This window comes from Amblyraja radiata, chromosome 25 (genome assembly GCF_010909765.2).
Source record: "Amblyraja radiata isolate CabotCenter1 chromosome 25, sAmbRad1.1.pri, whole genome shotgun sequence".
NCBI classification, from domain to species: domain Eukaryota; kingdom Metazoa; phylum Chordata; class Chondrichthyes; order Rajiformes; family Rajidae; genus Amblyraja; species Amblyraja radiata.
In genome coordinates, this window is record NC_045980.1 from 22421232 (window position 1) to 22429333 (window position 8102).

The 8102-nt window shown below is 43.8% G+C and overlaps 1 protein-coding gene across 3 annotated transcripts in view; it reads right to left on the reverse strand.

Moving 5' to 3' along the window:
- p2rx2 (purinergic receptor P2X 2) overlaps nt 1–8102 on the reverse strand; it is a 68948-nt gene that overhangs the window by 34979 nt on the left and 25867 nt on the right. The gene's annotated exons all lie outside the window — the stretch shown is intronic.

Sequence of the window (8102 nt, forward strand, 5' to 3'; positions counted from 1 at the left end):
TTCCAACTTGCCTTCCTGTCCGCGGGCAATTTAGTCTGAAGCGATTATCATAGTATATGTTAACCATTTCGAGTCCTGAATACTTCCATGATGTCACCTCTTGGGTGCAGGGTTTCACCGTATATGTACAGTCCTGAATCTTCGCCTGTGTTTGTGCTCTGCACAAGCCTCCTCACAACTCGATTTATTTTACCTCTCCTGCTGAGTGAGACTCAGTTTCTTTCTTTAAAAACCATCAATGCAGCTGCCGCAGTCCAATATCGATACACTTCAAACATGTCTCACTGTCTGTTAATACACCTGTTTCATGCTGTGATTACATAGGCGCCACCTTTTTTTCCCCCCCTTCTCATGTTCTAACCATGCTCGGGATAATGGGTAGTCCGGCTCCAACAACGCGAGTTCGATCCTGATCCCTGGAGTTTGCACGGTTTCTCCCGTGGACGCGTGAATTTTTCCGGATCCCAGTTTCCTCGCACCTCGCGAACTTTAGGTTGACAAGTTAATTGGTTGTTGTAAATTCCTCCCAGAGAAGGCGAGTGGCAGGAAAATTCGGGCTGGACAGGATGGGCATGAGTAAGAACATGTTATAAGGAAATCAGTGGGAAGAATGGGGTTTCTCTGAGAGCTGGCAAAAACTCGATGGGTCGAACTGCGTCCTATTTTAGGGAAATATGAAAGAAAGTTCGGTTATTAATCAATTTATTTGTGATTGTCTTGCGTTCACTTTGTAATGGATCTGCTCCCCCCCCCCCCCCCCCCATGAAATCTTTAGAAATAACCTCGACCTGCTTTCTTTCAAATCGAAATGTTTTGATTTATTTGTGTCTTTGCTTATGATTGCTTTGCATACCGTGCTGTCTTTACCTATCTATCTCTTTGTGCTGCATGCAGTTGTTGTAGTCTACCAGGACTTCGGTAAGACTTTGACAAGGTCACACATGGGAGAGCGATCCACAATATGAGGGTAGAAATGCATGTGCCCTCATACGTTCCAATTGTTCCACATGCCTGAATTTAGTTCAGATTATTTTGATGAAAATGGGAAATGTGGACCAATAATTTGTCTGAATGAAATGATGCATCGTGAGGGGGGGGGGGGGGGGGGGGGGGGGTGGGGGGGGGGGGGGGCGTGTGTATGATTTTCTCGGCAGCAAGGAGCAAGGAGCAAGAGGCCCGAGTAACATTTCCTTTGGACTAGGTTGTTGGCGGGCCAAAAAGTGGGCTGCTTTTAAAAGTGTGACGGTGAAAATTCAAGTTATGCATGTTCCTGTTAAATTGCTGCAGTGGAACTTGGGAGGTACAGGGAAGGAGAGGAAGAGGCTCCTATTGCAATGTTACAGGAACATATTGTTAGGACTAACACAGGTTATGAATCAATGGTAAGATTAACTAAATACCTATTAAGAAATAGAAATGGAAAACAAATAACTTGATTACATTTTAAATAATTTTGTAAAATTTGAGCTGATAAATCCCCTCCCCTCAATACCATAACAGTTGACCTGATTTTAAGAATTCCTTCTCATTCTTATATACCTGCAATGGACACTCCACCTGATCAAAAAATGTATCGACTTCTGCCTTTAAACAATCGTTCTCTCCTCTATTGTCCTTCGACAATCATTTTCAGCCACTCATCCAATTCATCCTATTTCACAAACTGTTGGAACCTTATTTGTAAATATGGATTTCCTGTAAATTCACACACACCAGGAAACATCTGCTTCACATCAAACCTGCCAATACAATTTGGAAACTTGTTTCGGTGAAATCTAATTTCCCCTAAATCATTTAAATGTGTCAGGAAATGTCATTTGTGTCCAAGCCGCCTGTTGTCTAAGATCGCTTAAGATCGTTTAAGAAGGTTGTGCCTTGCACGGTCCGATGTGCGTTTTTGATGCCGCTTTTATTGTGAAGATGTGGTGTCGACTAATGTCCTCATATTTTAACTTTAATGCAAGGGCGGTGATAGTCAATTATGCTAATTACTCTAACTTCTTGCCAGCGAACGTTCACGCGGTGAGAAGTCTTAAAATTATAGGAGCCTGGGGGCGTATTTGAAAATGAATGCCGCACAATCTGCCATAGACATCAGCGTGGGTCGGAACAAACTTGCCTGAACTGATACATATAATTTACAGAGCCTTTGTAAATCAGTTGCAATGGTATCATCTGGAAGAGCAAGAGACGCGCTCAGGGCGAAACCCTGAGTAATGAACTCCTCGAGCATCTTCTGCTTTAATCTGTCCTTTTCACACCTTGCCCTCCTATATCTCTCGTTTCCATCTCCCCTTCCTCTCAATAGAAATACAGAAAAATAGGCGCAGGAGTAGGCCATTCGGCCCTTCGAGCCAGCAACCCAATTCAATATGATCATGGCTGATCATCTAAAATCATTACCCCGTTCCTGCTTTTTCCCCATTTCCCTTGATTCCTTTAGCCCTAAGAGCTAAATCTAACTCTCACTTGAAAACATCCAGTGAATTGGCCTCCATTGCCTTCTGTGGCAGAGAATTCCACAGATTCACAACTCTTTGGAGACATTTTTCCTAAATGGCCTGACCCTTATTTTAGAACTGTGACCCCTGGTTCTGGACTCCCCCAACATCGGGAACATTTTTTTCCTGCATCTATCCTGTCCAATCCTCTAAGAATTGTATATGTTTCAGTAAGATAACCTCTCATCCTTCTGAATTCCAGCGAATACAAGCCCAGTTGATCCATCCATTATTCATACCTCAATCCCGCCATCCCGGGAATTAACCTGGTGAACATATGCTGCACTCCCTCAATAGCAATAATGTCCTTCCTCAAATTAGGAGACCAAAATTGCACTCAATATTCCAGGTGCGGTCTCACCATGGCCCTGTACAACTGCAGTAGGACCTCCTTGCTCCTAAACTCAAATCCTCTCGCAATGAAGGCCAACATGTCATTAGCTTTCTTCACTGCCTGCTGTACCTGCATGCTTACTTTCAGTGACTGATGTAGAGCACACCCAGGTCTCGTTGCACCTCCCCTTTTAATAATCTGACACCATTCAGATAATAATCTGCTTTCCTGTTTTTGCCCCCAAAGTGGATCTCACATTTATTTACATTATACTGCATTTGCCATGCATCTGCCCACTCACCCAACCTATCCAAGTCACCGTGCAGCCTCATAGCATCCTCATCGCAGCTCACACTGCCACCCAGCTTTGTGTCATCCGCTAACTTGGAGATATCACATTTAATTAGTTCATCTAAATTGTTAATATATATTGTAAATAACTGGAGTTCCAGCACCGTGCCTTGCGGCACCCCACCGTTCTCTGCCTGCCGTTCTGATAAGGACCCGTTAATTCCTACTCTTTGCTTCCTGTCTGCCAGCCAATTCTCTATCACTATCCTACCCTCAATACCATGTGCTCTAATTTTGCACACTAATCTCTTATGTGGGACCTTGTCAAAGGCTTTTTGAAAGTCCAGATACACCACTTCCACTGGCTCTCCCTTATCCATTCTACTTGTTACATCCTCAAAAATCTCCTCAAAAGATGAGTCAAGCATGATTTCCCCTTCATAAATCCATGCTGACTTTGACCGATTAGACTCTCAGCCTGAAGAAGGGTCTCGACCCGAAACGTCACCCATTGCTTCTCTCCAGAGTTGCTGCCTGTCCCACTACTCCTGCATTTCGTCTCTATTCTGAGCAAAATGTTCGTGCAGAGGTTCATCAGCAGCAGCAAGATGATGTCTATTCGGAAGCAAAGTGAAATGTTTAAATCAAGTTTCAAAATGAACTTGGGGGATATTTTGAGCTGAGAAGCCCCTAGCCTCGAGTTGACCAGGCAATGGGTTAATAGCTGGTTTACGTTTAACATTCATCCCCATGCCCACGTAAACGCGACAACTAGTTGTCAAATTTCTACTGACCTCTCCTTTCCCCCGTCCTTTCAGACATTAGCTCCGGTTTATCCTATTTTTTCCATGTGACCTTTTTTGTAAATGATATTCTTTCTTCCACAACAAGACAGATCTGCCTCACCTCAACTCGAAAAGCACTTTGTCCTTTTGTGTATTAACCAGTCTGCAGTTCTTTGTTTCTACCCGTCTATCATCTTTCGCCCATCCCCTTTCATCTGGATACGTTGTACTTGCGATGTTACTTGTGTCCAAACCATATTTTGTGTAAACATACTAACTGTAGCAAAGACTGTTGGCTGTTCCTGAACCTGACATCTCATGTTTGTGGTAGTTTGTTAGCCATGACTTTACAAGCCCATGGAACTCTACTTTGGCTTTTAAAGTAAAAGATTGTGCGAGTGAAAGTCATTTAGCAAAGTTTTGTTGCCATTTTCCTGCCGATTAGCTCGGTATTATAATTGGGAATGCAACAAGCAATTTTAAATGTTTTAGAATAGTGATTGTTAGCATTCTACTTGATAATAAAACACTCTTGACTCTTGATATAGAAACCATACAGTGTTGTATAGTGCAACTAACATTGCTAAACTGCTGGTGAGGTAATGGTTAATGTGTAAATGTCATAATTAAAGCTTGTTTATTGTGAATTCTCACTAGAGAGGACCCTTGTTAGGTGACAAAGCTATTTATCATGTGTATAAATTCTTTGTCATTCATAAAGTAAACTTCTTTCGACTGGGCGGTGATGCAGATGAACAAAACTGATATGCATGGATGCACTTGCAGTATCAGCACATGGAATAGCAGAAGGTATCTGAGCATTGTTTTATTTTCCAACATTAAAGGTAGTGCATTTATGGATAGTAACTTGGCATTGATTTTGCTTTGGGGCGATGAAGGCGTGAAACTCTCTGCTTTATAAAGTAAAAGCGAGTAACATTACAAGAGGCAAAATAGATCTTGATGTCACAGCTTTATTGTTGCTACGCGTTTCTCATCGAAGATCCACTGACTTCGTCAGGACCTGGTCTGCGATTCATTTAGACATTCCCTTATTGGTTTTGAGTAACGGCAGGGTGCCACTCTGCTGCATACAAACTAACCATCTTAGTGTGCAGAAATGTAGGAGCACAGTTAATCTTTAATCTTATCACTGAATATTCTGCTGTGTGGTCAGCAATGTCATTGCCCTTATTCTCAACTTTCATTAATTGAATGTTACTGCATTTACCGTTGACCATGAGATCAAGAGCATTTTCCCAATGATATTTATTGGCATATGTCCACTCTCTCAATTTGTGTACAAGCTTTCAGTAGTGACATCTATGGGAAAGAGGGAGGGGTGCGGGGTGAAGTCGATGAGCTGATTCAACTGTAGGGTTGTGTATCCTTGACATAAATGGTGCCTGAGAGTTGAGGATGGAGTCAAAGTACTGCTCTACATTCGTGAGATTGCTACTATTGTTTAACCAGTTACTATCCAAATGCTTTTGAATTTGTGACTATCGAAACTTGGAGTTGCTCCTTGCTTGGGTAATTTCTGTTTGACTATGAAGATAGACTGGAGCAAAATACTGGAGCAACTCAGCGGGACAGGCAACATCTCTGGAGTGAAGGAATGGGTGATGTCTGAAGATGGGTCTTGACCTGAAACGTCACCCATTCCTTCTCTCCAGAGATGTTGCCTGTCCCACTGAGCCTGAAGAAGGGTTTTTGCCCGAAACGTTGCCTATTTCCTTCGCCCAGTCTGAAGAAGGTTTTCGGCCCGAAACGTTGCCTATTTCCTTCGCTCCATAGATGCTGCTGCACCTGCTGAGTTTCTCCAGAATTTTTGTGTACCTTCGATTTTCCAGCATCTGTAGTTACTTCTTAACCACTGAGACAAGGAATGGGAGGCCCCAAGGAATGGTTGGCATGGCTCATTAAGGGCATGGCTTTTGGGTGAGTTGGGCAAATGTTCTAGGAGATGCGTGCTGCCTGATGCACTAACAGGGGTGATGGTGGAGTCTGTGGCATTTAAAAGGCTTTTGGATAGGTACATGCATATGTGGGGAATGGAGCGTGATAGGGATCAAATACAGGCTGACCTTGGTTTAATCTGAGTTTGGTTTAATCTGGCATGTTCCACATGGATATTGTGAGCCAAAGGGCTGTTCATTTGTATTATTGTGTTCTGTTGGGGCCTCACTTTCTTTGTGAGGTTGAACTTATCCTTTACTGTGCACGTCCTTTCAGTGGCTGGTGCTGTTCTCAGGACATTCAATTTGGATTGGGACCTCTTCACCCTCTGTCCAGTTTGAGGATGTGATGAGGGGTACGTCAGTAGACCTCAAATTGAAATGATTTAAATTTAATTTAATGGATCACTTTTTGAGATCTCTCTGGATCTGACATTTACAGAGTGTACAAAGGTAAGGCCCCTGTTTAGAACCATCTCTTGGGTTCTGGCGGGGATAAATGTTTGGGAAAGATTCTAATTCTAATTTTGGTCTCTGCCTCTTGACTTGGGATCCACATTAATTTAAAGACAGGATCCACCCTCTTCTTGTTGTAACTTTATTCCATGGTTAAATTTGTGCGACCACTGCAGGTGTTGGTGTCTCCTCAGAGCGAGTGGGGACCCCATTGTATTATCTTCTGAACCCCATCCCCAGCCCACATCACCCCCTGTCCCTGCCTTGACCGACAGCTCCAGGTACAGGCAGAAACTCTGGCTATTCCACGGACACCCAAAGTACACAGCAGTGGTCACCAATGAACACTTTAAAGTAGGGCCAGACCACAATTACAGAGAATAAAGGTGCTAAAAAATAATCAGAGGGTCTTTAAAGTGAACCCCAAGCCAAGAGAGCCAGAGCCCACAGTTAGGAAAAACATGAATCTTTCCAAAACAATAGGGGCCTTGCCCTTTGTACCAACTTTATAAACATCAGAACCTGAAGACTTGAGGTTGTACAGAGAAATTGCATTAACGCATCATAAAAATAGGAAATCCACTGCCACATCCTGCATACTTGTTCAAATATTTGGTCTTTATAGAGATGGTATTATGGTAAGACCATGTTTAGAATCCTCTCGGACTCCATGGGGCCAAATCATTGGGAAAGATTAACAATAGTTTTGCCTAAGTTAGACACAAAAAAGTAATGATGATAAACAAGCCATTGTAAGCTGTTTGTTGGGTGAAAAAGAGAAGCTAGTGCGATTTGGGTGGGGGAGGGTTAGAGAGAGAGGGAATGCTGGGGTTACTTGAAGTTAGAGAATCAATATTCATACCACTGGTCTGTAAGCTGCCTAAGCGGAATATGAGATGCTGTTCCTCCAATTTGTGTTTAGCCTCACTCTGACAATGGAGGAGACCTAGGACAGAAAGGTCTGTGTGGGAATGGGAAGGAGAATTAGTACTTAGCAACCGGGAGATCGGGTAGGTCCAGGCGGATTGAGCGAAGGTGTTCCGCAAAATGATCGCCCAGTCCACATTTGGTCTCGCCGATGTATAAGGGTCCACATCTTGAAGAACGGATACAGTAGATGTGGTTGGAGGGGGTGCAAGTGAACCTCTGCCTAACCTGAAAGGACTGTCGGGGGTCCCTGGACAGAGTCGAGGGAAGAGGTATAGGGACAGGTGTTGCATCTTCTGCAGTTGCAGGGGAAGGTACCTGGGGAGGGGGTGGAAAGGGATGAGTTAACCAGGGAGTTGTGGAGGGAATAGTCTCTGTGGAAGATGGAAAGTGGTGGAGATGGGAAGCTGTAACTAGCGGTGGGATCCCGTTGGAGGTGGCGAACATTTCGGAGGATTAGGTGTTGTATGTGACGGCTGATATGATGAAAAGAAGGACGAGGGGGATTGTCTCTGTTGTGACTAGGGGGAGGGGGAGCAAGGGCGAAGCTACAGGGTATCGAGGAGACATCTATGATGGGTGTGGGGAACCCGCGTTCCCTAAAAAATGTGGACATCTCGGATGTTTTGCTTAATTTTTTAGGTAAAGGTTCTGATAATTCCGTGTTGTAACTTTGAGCAAAACAGTGCTGGAGCAACTGAGTCCGACAGCATCTTTCGAGGAAATGGGCAGATGTATCGGTTGAAAGCCTTCAGACTCGAGTAGGGGGGAAAAGCTGGAAAAGACTTGGGGGTGGAGCAAAACCTGGCACCCGGTGGATACTGGTGAGGGGGTGAAGGTCCTATTTCCA